The sequence below is a fragment of the Squalius cephalus genome, assembly GCF_949319135.1.
Source record: "Squalius cephalus genome assembly, chromosome: 13".
NCBI classification, from domain to species: domain Eukaryota; kingdom Metazoa; phylum Chordata; class Actinopteri; order Cypriniformes; family Leuciscidae; genus Squalius; species Squalius cephalus.
The window spans coordinates 9,465,679-9,485,693 of NC_137134.1; the positions used below are offsets into that span (position 1 = coordinate 9,465,679).

Below are 20,015 nucleotides of genomic sequence, written 5' to 3' on the forward strand. Positions count from 1 at the left end.
ATTTTATTGTTTGTGCTGGGGGGGATGTCAAGGTTTTATACACTTGAACAGACGCTTTGTAGACCAGGCAGTGTCTTTTTGTATAGGGCTCCATGGACACGCCAGATGGGTTATTTGGTGTGCTGCTGCAGATACAGCCTTCCTGTTTATAGTAAAAGTCCTCCGAGGCGCTGCTTGTAAAAGCACAAGGGGAGGAATTAATCAGTTTTGTCCTCAAAGGCTGTTCACTGCTTGACTTATTCTACAAAAGAAATGAAAAAAACATGTTGGAAGAAAGTTTGTAAGTAAGCAGTTTTTTTTTTATTTTTTTTAATTCCATGAATATAATGTCCCTGCTATCTGATAGATAGCACTGAATTAAGTGTCCTGAGAAATCACACTTGTGTCGATGGCGGTCATAGAGCCTGTAAAAGGCAGAAAAGAATCTGGGCGTCACCTGCACCTTAGCCAATCAGAAAACTTTGAGACAACCTTCTGCCAATGGCGTGGGTTTGGGGACGGGGCTACTTGTCATTTTAACAATCAATAGGGCTGCGTCTGAAATTGAGTAGGAATGACTTTAGAATTAGTCATTTTCACTGCCAATAAAAAAGCATGTTTTATATAGTGTGAATGTGTACACTGATGAAAATGATTCTGTGGCGAAGTAAATACTACAGAAAAAACAAATGTAATTTCTACCTGAATAAGTTAGTACAGGCAAGAATAATAAAACAAAAAACTTTGTAAATTCGATATTAGCACTCGATTTAAGCTTGTAGAAATAAAAGCGTAAATATCAACGTTACAAAGTTTAAGTAAAACCTACTCAACTTTCTGATACTGGTGTTTCCATCATGCACTGGGGCATGCATAATTAATAAGGTTGCATTTTTTTATGTTTTCTAACTATATTTATCATTGCTTTTGTTGTTGGGTTTAGTAACTTGCTGTTTTGTGACATCTGGAGTTCATTTTCTACTCAAAATGACACATTTATACAAAAACATTATCCAACAAATATTACCGTTATTGTGTATTGTGTACCATGTATTGAGGTCTCTGTGTTCGGGTGGGTACCGCATTACTTCTATTATGTATATATGTTGTCTATACAATATCCACTGCATTATGAAACTTAGATGTTCTAGTAAAGCATACACTTTAAACCCATGGCTTAATTCACTGATATAATACTTGAGGAAAATGTACTATTGCAAAGTAAACTTCAATCAAGTAGAAATTACTCATACATTAACTTGCCACGGTAACGTTACTTATTTTCTTTGTTAATTTGACTTAATTCCATATCAGAAATGGACTTTAAAAAAATCTGCTTGTAAAAACTTAAGTAAATTTTACTTATTGTTTTTTTTTGTTGTTGTTGTTTTTTATCCGGATACTACATTTGTCATGTTGTCAGTGTCATGTGACCTAGCCACATCAGTTGTGTCACTTCTCTGCCATTCCCAAATCCTCTCCCGTGGCCTCATGGGATAGTAAAGTGTCCATTAGTTGTGCACTTCAGAATCTCGCCAGAAGTATTTTTCGCCTACCGTTTTATGAATAATGTGAATTCGGACGTACCACTCTTTTCACAACATATAAATATTCCATTACATAATTGTATGTTTTGCCAGGAACCAATTTATCATCATTTCAAACTATAGAAAGATGCAAAGTACAATTAATTGAATGGGTATAATGGATACAAATGGATATAATAGATCAGCAACATTTCTTAGCAGGCTGTTGTAGCATAAACAAACAAGAATGAAGTACACCTGGATGATAATGCACAGTAACAGAGTAATCAACAAGTATTTTAGCTATAAGAAATACAGTTTTGACCTCCAGTCAGCTTTTGTGTTTGGTTTAAGACTTTCAGTTCACCTGCATGTACTTCATATGTGTGATTATCAACCGCAAGTTAGTTAAAGTCCCCCTGTAGTCAATAATTCTATCCCTTAAAACTCATCTTTGATCACTAAAATGACATCTTCATGCCTTAAAATAGCTTGAATGTAACTCTACACCGGTGCCTCATTTAGTATACACGGTTCTATGAATATGCAAATGAGCCCCGCCTCCACTCACTCACACCAGCTCAGAGATCCACTAGTTGACGATCACTCATTGATCTGATTGGTTACAAGGTAGTTTGTGACGTCAGAAACACCAGCGATTTCAAACCGTGTTTTTGAGACTGTCTTTGGTTCACTGCAGTTTTAAGGAGGAAATACTGATGCATTTGCACATGGTTTGTCTTAAAGCATATTAAAAACACCACATAGACATATAAACAACATTAAAAGCTTGATTTTCACCACAGGGGGACTTTAAATTACCATGCACTCAGAGGCTGATAAGTGGTATAGCCTATGCAATTTTGTAGAAAAGAAATGATAGAAAATAAATGATTGCAAGCAATCAGGGCTGTGGTTTGTGCAGGTTAGTGGAGGCTAGTTAGGTGTTTAACATTACCTAGCTAGCTTTAGTTAGCAACCTATCTTTGTTAAAAAATATGTTTTTTTGTCAGTTATAGCATACAGCATTACAGAGGAAACACTTTCAGGTAGGAAAAGCTTGCATTTTGGTCTGTTTCCCAGTTTTAGCTATCATATGGCTTCAGAAGACTTGGAATATAGTGCTTCCCAATAATCTGGGGTCAAAAAACAGCTTTATGAAGATTCTTTAAAATGTCTCCTTTTGTGTCTTAGTAAGCAGTTACTCTTGAATCATCTGTGCATTCAGTTACGGGTCAATTTTATGTTAAATAAACATTTTTTTTTTTCTGAAGTTCATTAAAATGTATTCTCCTCTCATAGATATGGAGTGGCATCACTAGTATCACCAGGATGACCAACTTCTGCATGGTTAGCTTTGGCAGTTAACCCCTACTTGGTGGATGCGGTAACTACACTATTATGCTGACTATAAAGCATGCTTCACCATTGTAAACTATTCAAAAGCCACTATATTGTATTATGATGATGAATGCTTTACCAGTGCCTAATTTTAACAACATGAAGAGTATCTCAGTTAATCCCACATACTTCAATTAAATTACACATTTAACACTGAAGGATTTCAGTCCTTCAGAACTCTCTGTGAAGTCAGAATGCTAAAAGGGAGAAATATTAAATATGAAAACCAAAGACTATTAGATCCACAGAACAAAATGTCATACTTTTCTGCCATTTTTTAAAATTATTATTGTAGGCCCATTTTCATGCAGTTAAATATTTAAATGTCGCTTTGTTTGAGGCAACTAGGATCTCTAAGATAATGATCTTCTGTAACAAAGCCCATCTTTTTAAATAGTTTGTCGCAGGCTCTGATAATTACACGGTGCTATAGTGAGTACTGTCACAATTACATTTGCAAATGAGATAACAGCAGATGTTGGAAACAATGCAGAAAAACAGCTGTGCACCGAGTGACCCAAACCTGAGGTCTGGGGAGACGAGTGACAATGCCAAAATAGACAAGTCTGCAATTGTATGCATATATGCAGTAATGTCAGTTTGGCTCGTTGCAGTGCAGCCTCTGTGATTTACTTTACTCCTAACAGTAATTGTATAGAAATATATTAAAAATGCATAACGTTAAATGTTAAGTTTTTAACATTGTGTCCAAGAAGAACAACTGAATGAACTTGGAATGAAAGCTTTATAGGAGATGCTTTGTAAGGAACAAGCAACAGACTTTTCCATCAACACCTGAACTTGATTGTCTCAGTGCCTGAAGTACCAAACAATAAAACTCTCGCATGTACATTTAAATGTGTAGTGTGTAATTTATTCAATGTTGAAATATTACTTAATATATCTCAGCTTAATATGAAGAGACAACTATAAGAAAGCTATTTGTTGAATGACAAGTGTGGTGCTTTTAAAACGTTTCCTCGGTTGTGCCTCCTAAACTGCCCGACAACAGCAACACTGACTCACCAATGGCTTAGGTTGGGGGGAATGGCTATGTTTTAATCTGACCAATGAATGATAAAGATTGTTTGGGGAAACATGTTTGAAAACATTGATTACTTTTGCTGTTCCCTTTGGTGTTGTGTAGTTGAAGTGGCGTTGGTGACTGCAAGCAAAGTAAGTTTTGTGCATTTTGAAATAAGTAAATAGGGTTCATTATGATTTTCCTTTGGACTTTTACTTTTTAGTTCAGTCTCTCATCTGCTTTTATTCTGTTTTCTGTTTATTTTCAATTGATTTGCTGTTAATTGGATTTTGTAGATGCCCTTTTCACACTTTCTTCATTCTTAAACCTCTGAGACACAATTTCACAGTCTTCTAGCTAGGCGAAAGGGGATACAACTCCCTAAGGCTCCTAAAGTTTGAACATATTTCACCACAGATATGAAGAGTTCACACTTGGTGACACAGTTTTGGCCATAATGATGCTAGCTGCTCTCTGCTCGGCTAACTTTGATGAGAAAAAAAATAGCTTGGGGAAAAGGCAGCTTTTTGGAGGTTCTTATTTTGTAGATTAAATGTTGTATATTTGAGTTTCTAAGGTTTAATTTGTTGTAAATGGCACTAAGGTTTTAAAAAAGCAACAAGCCACATGCGGTTTTGCGTTAAAAATTTAAGCATGTTGTTGTCAAATGCAATGCATTGGTATAATTCTAAATACACCTAATTGCAAAGAAACTATCTTAATAGCTTAATGTAAGTGTTTTTAGTTTTAGTTTTTATACATAAAAATGTCATCGTTTTTTTCCCCGTTATTAGTCATTGAGGGGTTTGAAAACTGAGACTTTTAAGGTAACATGGTAAATATTTCAATAAGAAATATCTCTCTTTTATCCAATAGAGAGTTAAATAAATTAATACACTTATTTGCAAGACTTAATTATTTTTTTCTTTAATTAAAACCTGCTTTGCCAATTTTCTTTCTGTCTTCTTTCAGATCTTGCTGATTATCTCCAAAAAGGTAATTACCTTGGCATGCAAATATTTTTTTTAGCACAGAGGAACATGGTGCCATATATTCCCAATATTTAAACATAGATTTTTCTGTACTGTGTCCTACTTTAATAGCTAAGTGATCTTTGGTCGGATGCGCTGTCAAATGGATACTTCCAGGGCTGGACGGGAATCCAAACGCTTTGATTGCCTTCTTGTGGTACTTGTGGTCAAAGATCAATTGGACAAAGTCGAGAGTGAAGTGGACCCTAAGAGGGGCACCTAGGAAATGGACGCCACTTGAGGAGAAAAGCAATTGTTGGTATGGCAATGCATTTCATCTGACCTTTGGTCTTTTTATATATGGACCCCTGCTGTTTAAACTTCTAATTAGAATGTTTAGAGAATATGTATGATTTTTTTATTACAGTGAATATGTTTGCCAAGAACCAAAAAATAAAATAAATAAAAAGAACATAAAATTAGTTTGTGCAACTTTTTTTCACTTTTTTCTTTTTTCCTAATTTTTAGAAATGCTGAAATTTTACATTTTCCAGAATTCCATTGTTACCTTATATTGTATTATATTACTGTATAACCAAATATAAAGGTTTTTCAGTAACACTTTACAATAAGGTTTCATTTGTTAACATGAGTTAATGTAACTAACCATGAGCGATACATTTGTTACAGTATTTATTCATCTTTGTTAATGTTAGTTAATAAAAATCCAGATGTTCATTGTTTGTTCATGTTAGTTCATGGTGCATTAACTAATGCTAACAAATACAACTTTTGATTTTCATAATGCATTAGTAAATGTTGAAATTAACATTAACAAAGATTAATAAATGGTGTAGAAGAGCATCATCAGGTGTTTCGGGTCTTTCAACATCATACACCCTCGCCCATGCAACCCAGCCAGGAATGATCAGTCGCCGAATTGTGTATATATAGCTTATGTGGTCCATCACCCCTTTTCATCCCCAGCCATCTAGATGCCTTCTCAACGGCATCCGTGATGTTCCTTCTTGCTTTCTTCTTGTGCAGTCCCCTGATTCCCAGAAGCTTGAGGGCCCTGAAGAGTGACTGGCCAGTAAACCCTCAGCAGCCAACCTCGATACTGAGGCAGCGGGTCTTCCATCCCCTGCTACGGCATTCACCTGTCAACTCCTCGTACTTGGCCCTCTTCCGTTTAAACGCCTCTTCCATTCAGCCTTCTCAGGGCACAGTCAATTCCAGTAGGACCACCTGCCTTGATGAAAGACCATGTCAGGCCTAAACTAGGAATTTGAGCTGTCTTACCAGGGCGACCTTTAGCTGCCAGTCCCGGGCTGTTGCCAGAAGTCCCATTGCTGAGTTTGTGCTCCGTGGTGATTTCTCTCCAGCCTTAACAAATGCGATTGAGTGCTGTGCTGGCTGCTGGTGCCTGCTGAGAGAGATCCCTGTGCTGATGGCTTCTGCGATGACCCTTAGCACCTGGTCGTGCCGCCACTGATAACGTCCCTCTCCCAGGGCTTTAGGGCAGCAGCTTAATATGTGCTCTAGAGATCCTCTTTTTTGGCTTAGGGGGCATGCAGGGGTGTCTGTCAGTCCACAGGAGAAGAGGTTGGTTGGGCTGGGGAGGACATTGTAGACTGATTGTATAAGGAATTGGATCCGGTGTGGCTCCACTTTCCACAACTACAAAATCTTATGGTCCGTCAACTGTTCCCATTGAGTCCACGCCCCTTGTTTTCACATCCCCACCATCCTGCCCCTTCACCCCTGCTCGAATTTCTTCTTGGACCAATTGACACCTGTCCTTTCCCCCGGGCCTTGTCGTATCGAGGTCTTTGGATGCAGCCAAGCCTTGCATGTCCTGACGTCTCTGTCCACACTAGCACACCGTGCCGCAGCCGCTCTTCAGCCTGGTCGACTGCCTACTCGACTTCACCTCTATGCCAGCCGAGGAGACTTTGGTGTCAGTGGACTCTCTGTATAGCAGCACCTCTCCTGCTTGGGAAAACATGAACTCCTCCGACAGGCTGCTGAAGGGGAGTGGTAGCTTGTTCTTACTCCCGTAAAAGGCTATGCTGTGAGGGAGACCCAACCACCTACGCAGAGAGTGGCTGATCTTACTCTCAAAGCCCTCGACAAAGCCCATATTGTTAACCAGTAGTGGCCAGATGAGTTGCGGCAGGATGCCATGCTGGTAAATCCAGGCTTTAAACTTTTCTGGCAGCCCTGACTTGTCCACAGCAGCAATCTAGGCGTGCAACTCTTTTCCGGTTTCATGAAGTGTGACTGTGTCCCTAAGTGTGTTGCTAAAGATTCTTCCCAGGCTCTTAATTGGCTTCTCTGTGATTGATGGAATCCGGACTCCTCGCAGGGAGAAATGGAACTTGTCGGTTACGTTTCCCTTCCTCACCAGAAGGGATCGGAACTTGACTGGATTAAAGTCCATTCGGGCCCAGCTGATGAGGCGATCAAGGCCTTGGAGGATCCATCGGCAGCCTGTTACAGATGTTCTGGTCACCGTCAGGTCATCTATGAACGCTCTGATGGGGGGCTGTTGCACACCTGACCAGGTGAGTGGGCCTCTACATTCCACCTCTGCTGCCTTATCTAGCATATGCATGGCTAAGGCGAACAAGATCACTAATTGCACCCTGTGATTATTCCTTTCTCCAGCCTATGACATGCAGATGTTGTTGATCAAGAGGTGACTCTCAAAATAAAGACGTTATAATAGTTCAGAATGAGGTCCCTGATCTTATCTGGAACATGGTGTTGGATCAGGTAGGTTTTGCTTGAGTTCTCCTCCTCCGGAATCCAGACACCCTCTGCAATTATCCAGTGCTGCACCACTTTCTCCCTTCACCAGATGACTTTGATTTTCCATTGTCGCTGAAGGAGTCTGGGGCACCTCTTGTAGATCACGTAGGGCACTCCACTTGGACCTGGTGCTGAGTTGGTGCTATCTGCTTTGACAAACTCCTGAACCTCTCTCAGGTTTGAAACCTTATTGTAAAGTGTTACCGGTTTTTCATTATTTAGTCATAAATAATATAAAAATTCCAGAATTTTTCTGAAATGTTAAAATTGCCAGAATTTCATTATGATGTTATAACAAAATTTTAGATTTTAGGCTATAATATAATAGAATATAATGTAAAATATAGTGTATAATATAAAAACATTTTGAAAGTAATATGATTACATCAGTTTTCATTGTAAACTTTGATTTGAGCCATCTTTCATTCTCTCAGTCACTTATTTCCATCCCTTCTGAGACTACAAGAGGATAATTTAGTTAATTATAAATAATTTTCCTCTGGCAGGCCTTCCCAGATTGCCTAGCAATATGAAACATGGCTGAGTACAGCTAATGACTTAGGACTCAATTCATTGTAATCGTATTAAAATATACACTCACTGGCCACACTTTATTAGGCACACCTGTTCAACTGCTCGTTAACACAAATATCTAATCAGCCAATCACATGGCAGCAACTCAATGCATTTAGGCATGTATACATGATCAATAAGATCTGCTGAAGTTCAAACTGAGCATTAGATTGGGGAAGAAAGGTGATTTAAAGGGCACTTATTATGCTACTTTTTACAAGATGCAAAATAAGTGTCTGATGTCTGATTGTGTATGTGAAGTTTCGAACCGGAGTCGGACGATGCCTACAGAGCAAGAGAATATATGCTGCATGGAGATAGAGCAGGTATGATTTAGTTTAATTACGGTTATAACTTATGTTGTCACCTTGCTTTTATCCACTACAAGCCTGTTGTAGCGGACCCCATCCGAATGATGGCCAAAACTTTGCTAATCAGTTTTATTTAAGTTTATTGTACATTACACAAAAGATGAAGCGTCTGTTTTCACTCCAGAACATCACTGTTAGAGCTAAATAAATCACAGTACAAGAAGTGCGCATTAATGTATTATCCATAAACTCTCTCTCTCCCTTGTATTATCATCAACATACACAGCGAATTACACAAAACCACTCGTAATAGTAAACAAATATATACATACTTTATGCCTTTTCGGGGGGTGCTTAATAAACTGGTAAACTTTATATCCGTAAAACAATTAAATGAACTGTAATAAAGTGCGTGCTCTCCCTTTCATTACTGCCGTGACCAGTATCGATCCAGAGACTGTAAGCTTGATCACAAACCTTTTTGTACTGTCCCTTTGTATTGACCCTCGTTCACAAAGCAGTTTGGAGTGAAATGATTTGCTCAGACTAATTTTGGTATATTTTGTGGCGCATTACCTTCAAAAAAAAAATGATGATGTCACACTGCTCAGAGAATCAAAACGGCATGTCTAATGAGAATGCTTTGGTTTAATGGGGATTTAAAAAAAAGGAGTGCGTGGATTTGTATCATTGTAGGATGGTTGTGTTCACACACTGCCAACACACATTTATGTCCAAACACCATGTAAAAATGGATTTTGCATAATAGGTGCCCTTTAATTGACTTTGAACATGGCATGATTGTTGGTGCCAGATAGGCTGATCTGAGTATTTCAGAAACTGCTGATCTACTGGGATTTTCACGCATAACCATCTTTAGGGTTCACAAAGAATGGTCCGAAAAAGAGAAAATATCCAGTGAGCCGCAGTTCTGTTGATGCCAGAGGTCAGAGGAGAATGGCCAGACTGGTTCTAGCTGACAGAAAGGCAACAGAAACTCAAATAATCACTCTTTACAAGCGAGGTCTGCAGAAGAGCATCTCTGAACGCTCAACACATACAGCCTTGAAGCAGAAGAGCTACAGCAGCAGAAGACACACAGACTGAGGCTACAATTCACACTGGCTCACCAAAACAGGACAATTGAAGATTGGGAAAATGTTGCCTGATCTGATGAGTCTCGATTTCTGCAGCAACATTCATGGTCGTGTCAGAATTTGGCATAAACATCATGAACGCATGGATCCATCCTGCCTTGTATCAACGGTTCAGGCTGCTGATGGTGTAATAAAGTAGGAAATGTTTTCTTCCCACAATTTGAGCCCCTTAGTATCAATTGAGCATCATTTAAACGTCACAGTCTACCTGAGTATTGTTGTTGAACATGTCCATCCCTTTATGACCACAGTGGACTATCTTCTGATGGCTACTTCCAGCAGGATAATGCGCCATCCCCATGTCACAAAGCTCAAATCATTTCAAGCTGGTTTCTTGAATATGACAATGAGTTGTCAATACTCAAACTGTGTGATGGTGTCATGTCAATATGGACTCTTCAATATGGAAGAATTTTCAGCATATTGTTGAATCTATGCCATGAAGAATTAAGGAAGTTCTTAAGGCTTACATAAAAAAAGTAGCCGGTGCGTGTATATGATAATTGTAATATCATTTATGTGAGCATCTGACGAAATGTGGCTGCAAGCTGAAATTCATTTCCTCTTTAAATGTTTCATGCCATTTTTTTATCCTTGTTTGAATGAATATCATACATCTATAGTATAAATGTGAACATGATTTTTTTTTTTTTTTACTTGAACAGGCTAAGTATGTATCTGAAATGACCTCTTCAACATCCATCAGTGACTTCCCCTCATCGTCACTTCTGCTGGCTGTCTTTTCCTGAGAAAGGAGGCAGTATGGCTCTCCGGCAGATGCTATGTTAAATACATATTGCATTGCTATAGAGCTGAGAGGACACCAAGGGTATTTAGAAAGTCATTGGTTTTCGTTGAGGCCTGAAATTAAATTGAGAAACAAAAAAGATGGAAGCCATTGGAGTAGAGCAAAAAAAAGTGCACTAAAACTGGAGCATGGCATCCGTTCGGCTCAGTCTCCTGAGAAATGAGTGTCCATCTGGAATCCAAAACTTCTACCTTAGGACTCTGTCTGTTTTTCATTTCTAAGAACCACATCACTTTTATGCTTCCAAGAAACTTGGACTTTGAATAAAAAAAGCATGTGTAAGATTGAAAATAATTAAAGATATTTGAAAATTAACAAAGACATTTACTCTGCTTCATTTCCCCCTCTTTCTTAGCACACTAGGGGAAATTGTCAACTTCTGATTGGTCAGTTTGGATTTCTCACTTTGGGTATCAGTCACATGTTCAAGGAAGGGTCCTGCAGCCTGAACCACTGTAGGCAAATCACCCTTAAACATGTGACCTGTATACATACACTCTCATTTGCTACAAGTAATAATCACTCCATTATAATTGATGTTTATCTGTTTTAAATTAAAGGGGTCATATTATGTAAATTATTTGTTCTATGTAGGCATATTTTAGGTCGAACTCGCTGCTAAGTAGGGATAAATCGAATTTGTTATATCATTTAATTCAATTCAATTTTCTTTTATTGTCATTGCGTTTATTATACAATTAAATTAATTAGCATTCCTTATGGTGCATCCACACATGACAACACAACAATAATTAAGACACAATAAATCTAACACACTACAATACAGAAACTTGACAAGTGTCATGTAAAAATATTGCACATTGTTATAGTGCAATTGAATCATGACTATTCAAGGTGTAATCAAACGTTCAGTGTTGTTAAGGTCTCTTACGGCTCTGGGGTAAAAGTTGTTTTTAAATCTATTAGTCCGTGATGTAATGGACCTGAAACTCCTTTTACATTTTACATTGCAGTATATACATTTAAAACAATTAACAAAGTTTATTTACATTTGCCTTAAAGCTACAGTAGAACAAGCTTGTTTGATTGAGAATTTGCAATGATTTTTTTTTAGAGCTTAAGGTTTGTTCTGTTTATTTTAAGACTGCACATTTGGCCAATAAAATAATGTAATTGTATATCAATAATAATAATACTAATAATACTATGATAATTACTTAAAAATACAAAGAATTAAATAGAAGATATATAATAATAAGATAATAATACTATTGCACTGTAAAATAAAAAATGTGTAAATAGCAATAATTATAATTTACAGTACAACTAATATTTATATCTTAATTTCTTCATTTTTTAAAAGAGCATCAGGTTTGCTCTGCTTGTTCAAAGGACTGCACAATTTAGCCAATGAAATCACATGTTGTGAAAATGTCAATATGATTGTAAAATTAATAATAATAATTATTATTTTTAAATACAAATATAAAAAATAAAATAAAAAAATCATTTCGATCTTTGTTTTTGCTTTAAGTCATAAAGGTTTGAAGTGACTTGAGAGTGAATTATGAGTTTTTAATTAGAGGTGAACTGTCCCTTTAGGTTAGCAGCACTGCTCCTTCTACTTAGTTACTCCCCAGCACTTTTGTATTATCTCTTACTAATATTAACCTGGTTATAGTGACATATCAAGAATGCTGAAACTGAACAATTGTTAATAGTGTTCAGGAGAGAGACCACCCCCGACCTCTCTGATGGATAGCCAGTGCTGTTTCAGCACAAGTGAGGAAGGAGACCATCATTTGATGCTTGAACATCAGCCCTATAAGTTAAATCACTGGATCATACAGCAGTAATAAAGAGACTTTTCATTTGTTCAGTACTTCATGACTTCACTGCACATTTCAACACGAACAGCACTTTGACCAGGGAGATGTTTATTTGCATAAGAGTTATAATATTTTAATTTCTGTTTTATTTATCTATATTATGTTGGTTTTCAATATAGTTTTATTTTTGTTTTGTTTTTAGGTTTCTAGTTTCAGTTTTAGTTTTTATTTAGTTTTAGTGTTTTAAGTCTGCAAGTTAATGCGTTAACTGATGTTTTTTTTGTTTTTTTTAAGTTCCCTTTTGAGGGAACTCAACGCTGCATTTGAATGTTGACGCTTTAGGAAGGCTTCTGTGTGAACACTTCCGGTCTCTGAAGCACATGTAAAATCATAGCGATTCTATTCATACTTTGCACGTGACATCACAAGTACTGGCTGGCGGGCAAGAACGTCGTTCTCCAGCAACGAAACCCAGTAAATAATCAAGGATCTTGTCAGGACGTCGCCAGTTTTACTATACAAAAGTTGGTGTTTTGAGGTGTAAATGACATGCCAGATAGTTGTTGTGCGATTGGATGCACTAACTGCAGATGAGATAATTCACAGTATACACGTCTGTGCAGTGATCATTCCATCACTCCATCAAAGGTAATTTCAACATTTGTTTGAATACAATGGGTGTATGATCATGTAATTAATCGTGTCTTTAAGTTACCCTGTAGTTTCGTCAATCAACACCACCAGCTGGTTCGGCGAGTCAGCTGTTTGTGTTATGAGTCTAAGCTAGACTAACTGTACGTTCACACCGCCGCTGGCGAGAGCGGCAAAATTAATTGAAAATGAATGACTTCCGGGCACTTTGACGCTCTCGCCGGTGGCGATGTGAACGCACAGCTGTCGTCTTTTGCTAACAACAACAACAAAAGTGTGTGATAGGTTGTTTTGAGGTTTGTGATATCAATGGTTTTCAATGAGAACCAGAGATGACCCAACAGTAGAGCTAGATTATTTACGGAGGAATTATTACTGCTCGATTATCTTAAAAAACCTTGTCTGCTTTACACAATTTAGCTACCTTGGAGTTAATCCTAGTCCATAGTTATGCAGTTAGCTTGCTAACAGACTTGATAGCTACTAGAAAGACCTGGAACTACAGGACTCTACGTTTAAAATACCCGTTTGTTGCCCGCCAGGTATCCATGGTAGACACGTGACTGCAAAGTATGAATTGGCCAAAGATTGACATATGATGTGAAATGGCACACCATATGACTATAAAGGGGTGCCTGCATTAGACATCAACTTTTTTTTGTCTTCAGGAAGCGCTATATGTGAAATCGAGTCCAATCTCTGTCTGGGAACATTGCAGAATTGGGACACCCTCTTCCTCTGTTTGCAGGGTAATAGAGAAGTATGTTTGGCCGTTCCCTGCTGGAGAGCATTTCCGGGCACCGAACATATCACTTCTCCTGCACTGGAGGATTATCTCAAGAAACTAATTCCCTTTTCAGACCATATGGCAGCGTGGCAACTTCTGCCAAATGTGTCTCCTTGGGTTCTGTGAACTGTGGAATGAGGTTTGTGGAACCAGTTTGGGAATTGTCCTCCTCGTTTCAATGGGGTGCTGCCCATGCTGGTGAGCACCGAGCAGGCTCTGGTGCTGGAACAGGGACCAGACATCCTGTCAAGGCGGGCTGAAGCCAAAGGAACGGAGAAGTTTACCCAGAGGGGCTGACAAGGAAGTGGATCTGTTTGCTTCAGGGAATTCGACCCACTGTCCGCTCTGGGGTGCATTTCCCAAAGCCAACTATGGTCCCAAGTTCCGTCGTTACCAATAGAGTTCAATGGAAATTGCAACCATAGTTGCCCAACGATGCTTTTGGGAAACGAACCATTGGTCAGCCCTCGCACCTCCAGAACCCTTGGAGCTGGATGCCATGGAACAGACGTGGCCAAGGCTCTGTCTGTACACTTTAACCCTGATTACTCTGTTCCCAGGAGTCCTGTCCTGGGTACGCCAGGACGGGGTTTGCTTACTACTAGTAGCCCCGTTTTGACTGGCCCGATTTTGTTTTACAGAACTGATATCTCTCCTGGATGGCTCACCTTGGGAGATTCCCATTTGGAGGAATCTTCTGTCTCAGACAGGGGGCAGAATGTAAACTAGAATGTAACTCGGGTGGAGTTATGGAAACTATGGGTCTGGCCCCAATCTTAGGTGCTGGTCTTTCAACTGACGTTGTTGAGACTATCCTAAGTGCTAGGGATCCATCCACAAGGAAATTGTACATCTTCAAGTGGAGGCTCTTTTCCTTGTGGTGCAGAGAGCGTCATTTGGACCCAGTTAACTGCCCTCTTGCTTAAGTGCTGGAGTTCTTGTAAGACCATTTTCTCCATATACAATTAAGGTGGATGTGGTGGCCATTTCTGCTCTCCACATACTCATGGACAGAGCATTCCTGAGGAGGCATCCTTTGGTGCCTTGCTTCCTGCAGGGAGAGAGACGTCTTAGGCTACCAAGGGACTTTTTTTTTTGTCCTGGAAGATCCCTCTATGGTACCTTTTGAGCCCCTGGAGTCAGCCTCTAAGAAAGTTCTCTTAAGGTGGCTATCACTTCATTTCAAAGAGTGTGGGATTTCCAGGCCCTGTCAGCTGCCTCCCTCCGCTTGGAATTTGCTCTTGGTGGAGTCAAAGCTATTCTTCATCCTAGGCTGCCATGTTATGCGGTTCTCCAGGCCTTCTGTCCTCCGCCTTTTCAATCTGTGGAGCAGGATAGGCTTAATCTCTTATGCCCTGTTCGGGTTCACAACATTCATGTCCACTGCTCAGGCCAGTGGCGAAAATTCCAGTAGCTATTTGTTCGATTTGGAGCACACAGCAGGGCTTCTGCGTGTTTAAAAGTGTTTTTAAACTGGATTGTGCAGGCTATTTCTCAGGCCTATGGGGTGCGTGGAATACCTTCACCCTTAGGCATCGGAGCACAAATTACACTATGGCCGTAACGACTTCTGTTGCGTTACTGTCAGGAGTGTCTTTACAAGATGTTTGTGATGCGGCAGATTGGGCTTCTTCGCACACATTCATAATGCTTTTAATAGCCCACTAAGTTTGTTAATTAACGATTTCACTTCTTTAAGGGGCAGACATTCTTTCAGTATGGCATAGTGGGTATTCACATTCCCATAGCATAAATTTTCAGACACAGTGTTGAGTTTTAAAAGGAATCGTCTTGGATTATGACTGTAACCCCAGTTCCCCAAGTAATGAACAAGACGCTGCATCTTTTTGCCAAACTTCCGGCATGTGGAAGTGAAACATTTTAAGAGAACCACCATTGATCATAATAATTCAGTCCAAGATAAAACTAATTTGTGTTAGCGAAACCCTGACTTTCTTATATGTACACAAAGTTTTGGAGCAGAAAGGAGGTTCATTTCAAGACTGTATGCAGTCAAAATATGCACTGAGGAGAATTTAATGAGAGAGGCTGTGGTCACAAAAAAAAAAAAAAAAGAAAAAGAAAAGCCAATTAAATTCTCACAGGTCCTTCAGGGAACTTCTAGTACTTTTATTATTTTTTTCTTTTTTTTTTCTTTCCAGTATAGCTGGAGAAGTCAGTGTTCACATTAAATTACATTGCTGATACACTAATAGTCAAACATTGGTATACTGTGAACTTAAATATAGCATATTGTGTTGTTTTTCCGCTTGAAGTCCATTTATAATGTTTCTTGTACCAAAACCAGCCATAATTTATAGTTTCATGACCATTTCCTCCATCTATCAGACCCTTATGCTTAAAAAGGCTGACTTTTGTGCTGAATTAGGGTTAGTATATATATTTTTTTTTATTTAGTTCTCATTTCTATTTTATTTATCTATTGTGTGTTTCTTTTCAATTAAGTTTTTTTTTTTTTTTTTTTTGTAGATTTAGTTTTCTAGTTTCAATTTATTTAGTTTTAGGGCTGTCAAAGTTAACACATTAATGAGGTGGCTATTTTGTATTATTTAGTGCAATGTGAATATGAAAAACGTATTTCTTTTTGAAAATTGCACTCAATTCGTCATATCACAGAATACTTGCAAACTGCAAATTCAATAGTATTTTCAGTTAGTGACTTTAAAATATATATATATATATATATATATATATTAGTTTTTAGTAAAACTTAAACAGTCTCTGCTATGATTGTCTAACATATTTGCAAGTTACTCATCCAATAGGTTGTTCTGCTAAAATAAAGGATCACAAAATAATCCATTATGTGAGTGTTAAACATCAATACTACAGTTTTTAATAAATGACCCCTTTTTAATTCAGATCACCTAGTGCTTCCTAGGGAGTGAGACTTTATTTGCATCTTGAAGAATTGTGTCCTGCCACTTAGAGCAGATAGGAGTACTAATCAATTTGATAATTAAGCCCATGTCTCGGTTTAATCACACGGGCCAACCTTGAATTACCTTCAAGCACTTCTTAAAAAATGTGTCATGTTCAGAACAAGACTGATAGAGGACAAAATGGGAAGAATAGTATTTAAAGAAAGACGGTACTGTTAATTCATTGTCCAGAAATCTTGAAATATAAGCAACCTCTTTTTACATTATATTGCATATTGGCATGCTACTGTGTTACAAAAAGTCTTTACTTATACATATACAAGGATTAGGTTAACAGTTTGTCATATAATTGCTAACAAAATAATATATTTTAGCATCTCCAATATATTTCAAAATCTGTGCGGTGCTAATGCCATGACTTTCGCCTGATGGTGATCTTAGCAGGTCATTACTAACTCTGTCATGTTTTACAAATGACTTTTCTCCTTTGACCCACACCAGAGATTTTCAGGTAATGTATATGAATGAAGGTCTGGATATCCCAGGTGTTATGGGGGACCCTGTTGCAGATCGGTCGCTACCTGCAAGCTAGCTCATTAGCCATGCTACCCTGTTTGCTAGCAGACCACCTGCAGGATTACCGCCAGTGATGAATGTTGTTATTGCTTTTTTGCTGGGTAACTTCGAGCTCTTCTGGTGTGCAGTGTTGAATGTAAGTATCGCCCTGTAAACAGGCCATTTGAGGGGGTGTATGTTAGACGCTGTTTTCAAATGCAAGATTTCAATTCAAGAAGCATTTTTTTATTTTATTTTATTTTAAATGCTTTGCATCTCTCTACAAGTTTTGTGTTTCTTAGACAAGAAATGAAAGTTTATGACTTTCTTCTGTGGAACAAAAATATAAATGCTTAACAGAATGTCTCAGGTTCTTTTTTCAATAAAGTGAATAGGGCCAGATGCTGTAAGCACCAAAAAAAAAACAAAAAAAAAACCATTATATTATATTATAATCATAAAAATGGTCTATACTACTTGTGCACTATATTCCAAGTCATCTGAAGTCACAACGTAGCTTAAATTATTTTTCACTGACAATCTTTCTCTCAGATATTCTCTCACATTGTGTAGGCTATGCTCATTTTCAGTATTTTTACATTTACCTTACATTTATCGTGTTCACTTAAAAGTTAAAGGGATGGTTCAGAGTAAAATCAACCTAGGGTCCTTTACACCATGACCTCGAGCCAAACACCCTCACCCCCCCAGAAGCCTTTTTTCCCTTGGTCGAACATTATTAAAGTTAGAGCTTATTTAGAGATATCAGCCGAATGGCTTAGTGCAGGCTCTAATGGATCCTAGGATGTATGCTCAGAATGGTACCAAACTTCTACAGTAGTACAAATTGGTTCTGTACTCATAAAACGAGGCATTGGAAAGTTTGTAAGTAGATCAGGAGTTTTTTTTAAATAACACTTGCCTGATGGCTAATGCTACTGCTAACCCGCACGTTGACGTCACTTCAGTGATTAGGGAAAAGCACGTAGAAGTCCTGGCAGAAAGCCAGTATATCCAAACATTTTTATTATTTTTATTTTTTATTATTACTTATTATTCAACTTAGTGTTAACTAATAATTGTTGCAAACTGGTACTACCAGCAACATATTAGTTAGGCTCGAGTTCATGGTGCAAAGGACCCTATAGGTTGATTTTACTCCGAACCATCCCTTAATGAAAAATTGTCATCTATTACTCACCCTCATGTCATTCCAAACCAGTACGGCTTTCGTTAATCTTCGAAACACAAATTAATCTATTTTAAACGAAATCTCAGAGATTTCTGTCTCTCCATTGACAGTATATGCAACTACCACTTTGACACTTTTTTTTTAACATTGTATTTCAACTATTAGGCTTGATTTCTTTCTTCACACCAGAACCTTATTATTGCGGACTGAACCGAGGAACCACCTTCTTCCAATCCGTCCTCCTGGAAGATCAAAGTCTGGTCTGACTGGACTCACCAACCCAACAGGACAAACAACAATCTCCGTCTCTTATCGCAGCCTTTGTTCTGTTTTGTATAGGTGCCTATGATGCTTTCCAGAATGTATCTGCCGCCTCCGAAACCTAGAGTCTGAGAGAGAAAAGGAGGATTGAAGGGTAAGACCATGTGAAGATTAGAAGCTGGAGCAAACAGCTATTGAAGCGAAGACGGACAAAGAACACGCTTGGCAGAGGCTGAAGGAAAGCCAGTCTTTCATCAACAGCAATGATGAGGCCAAATGACATTTCTAATGATTGTGCACTTCAAAGTCCTTCCTCTGAGAGCAGGGAGCATGACTGCAGAGGAAACTCAAGTAAAGTACATGTCAGACATCTCTATTTCAATTGATTTCTTTCATATAAAGGATTGTGGGATTCTACCAAAGGAATCCAAACTTTTTCAATAGATTATTTGATGTGGTAAAACTCATCTTTTATCCAGGCCATTGTATGCTTTTAATTGGTATTCAAGAGATGAGTAATTCTAAATGTACACTTATTAGTGGCAATATACACTATGATTATTAGTGTTGAAGGTACGCATTACAAATAACATGAGTTGTGTAATCAGATTACTTTTTCAAGTAACTAGTAAAGTAATGCATTACTTTTACATTACATTGACTACGTTATTTTTTTCAAATAAGTACTTACTTTGTTTTCCCACTTATTGACTGACAGCTCTCTTGTCCCCATGTTGAGAGAAATCAGTAGTAAGGGCAGAGGTTGGTGTAAGGGTGTAGTTCTAGATTAAATGTGAAAAATGACACAAAAATCAGGATACACATTGATTGTGTTCAGTGCAAGAACATCAGAATACTGTGCTGATTACGAAGTCAGAACAAAAGGAAAGTTTACTTTCAGCTTTCCTGTAGCTCAAACAGCAGAGCGTTGGCACTTGTAACGCCAAGGTCATGGGTTCGATTCCCAGGGAAAGAACTGATAAGACTGTAAATGTGTACCTTGAAATGCAATGCAAGTCACATTTAGGATATATAAACATTCAAAACATACAGTCCCCCACTTCCGCTAAGATGGATTACGGATTTTTATGACGTCATCGCGGACTTCAGCTTCTCATCACATCTTCTGTCCAATCAAATGCTCTCTAGAATGTAAAGCGTCCCGCCCCCTATGCTATAAACACCACCTGGCCAAAGCAACCGTTGACGCGTCACGGAGCAATATGAGTAGGAGATGTGTGTTCTGTTGCTCAAATGCTCTGGTTTTATTCCGTTTTCCAACTGTATGTTGGTTTAGAATTAAATGGCTACA

General features: G+C 38.3%; 1 long non-coding RNA gene across 2 annotated transcripts in view; it reads left to right on the forward strand.

The window, feature by feature from the left end:
- The window catches only part of LOC307169331, a 52,134-nt gene extending 33,107 nt beyond the window's left edge, over positions 1-19,027 (forward strand). The window contains exons 3-5 of one of the 2 annotated variants that reach the window (XR_013823087.1): positions 4,903-4,926; positions 5,034-5,220; positions 18,782-19,027. This is a non-coding gene — a long non-coding RNA (uncharacterized lncRNA). Of the gene's footprint in view, positions 1-4,902; positions 4,927-5,033; positions 5,265-18,781 lie in introns of those variants that run through there. The other variant, XR_013823088.1, reaches the window with a different exon arrangement.
- The last annotated feature ends 988 nt before the right edge of the window (positions 19,028-20,015 follow it).